This window comes from Cynara cardunculus (assembly GCF_001531365.2).
Source record: "Cynara cardunculus var. scolymus isolate 2C chromosome LG 2, CcrdV1, whole genome shotgun sequence".
Lineage (NCBI taxonomy): Eukaryota > Viridiplantae > Streptophyta > Magnoliopsida > Asterales > Asteraceae > Cynara > Cynara cardunculus.
This window is the reverse complement of record NC_037529.1, coordinates 42,985,558-42,986,839: the sequence shown is the minus strand read 5'-3', so window position 1 is coordinate 42,986,839 and position 1,282 is coordinate 42,985,558.

Sequence of the window (1,282 nt, the reverse complement as noted above, 5' to 3'; positions counted from 1 at the left end):
ATTGTTAAGAAACTTAACATTTATCTYTATAGTAGTTTTGGAAATTCCGTTCTTTGTCAGCTCGTTTAGCAGTCTGGCAAGTCTGTTATAGACATCATCAAGRCTTTCTCCTTCTTTAGCCTTGAACTCTTCATATGCTGAAATGCAATTTGTAATTTTCAACTGAGTTCTGACTTTCGAACCCATTATCATCTTCTCTATTTGAACCCACATGCTGTGACCTGATGATTTATAGCTGTCAATGCTCGTGTAAATATCATTAGTCAATGCTTGCATCATATAAGATTTGCAAAGCACATCAGCATGGGCTCTTTCTTTATCTTCAGCTGAATAATGTTCCTTCAGTTTAGGAACTTTCTGCACAGGTATGCCTGCTACTGTTTCAGATTCTATCTCTATAAAGAATTCAGCACGACCTTCCATTAGAGATTTCATGATCAGATCTCCTTCTTTCATCCTTTCAATGAAGTTCAGAAATCTGTCTCTCCATTGATTATAGTCACCACGAAAAAGAACAGGTGGCTTGGTATCAGTACCAATAGTCATTGCTTCTTTTGAACTCATCTTATCAGTTTGTATGAAAAATAGGATCAACTGCAGTTCAAAGTTTGAATTAAAAGATCAGTTTACAAAAATATATCTGATAAAGTGTAAACTAGAATAAGCACACATTCAACACTTAGACAAAATTAAGCACAAACACTTATCCGGATTAGTAATCCGGTCAAGTTTATCCGGTTTACAAGTTCGGTCAAAAAGATAGACAAAAACAACAAGTTATCCGGATTAGAAATCCGGGCAACAAGTAGATATAAACCGCACAAAGAAAAATCGCTCAAAGGGTCTAAGTTTTAAACCGATCACAAAGTCAAACTATTAAACCGATCAAAGAATCAAACAATTTAAACCGATCAAAAGTCAAACTATTAAACCGATCAAAGAATCAAACAATTAAACCGATCAAAGAATCAAACAATTAAACCGATCAAAAGTCAAACACCGTTCAATTGAATACCGTCCAAGATATATACGATTATAGAAATAAACCGCTCAAAAAGTCCAAGACTTACCAAGCGGATTCTAAACCGCACAAACTTACCACTCGGATTGTTTAAACCGTTCAATATCCGCACAAGATATAAGTTTCTTACCAGCCGGATACTTTAAACCGCTCAATAAATCGATCAAGGGTTCAACGGTTTACCAACTAATCCGCACAAGTTATCAATGGTTTACCAGCCTGATTAGTTAAACCGCACAAGATATCCTCATGAGTGTTGTC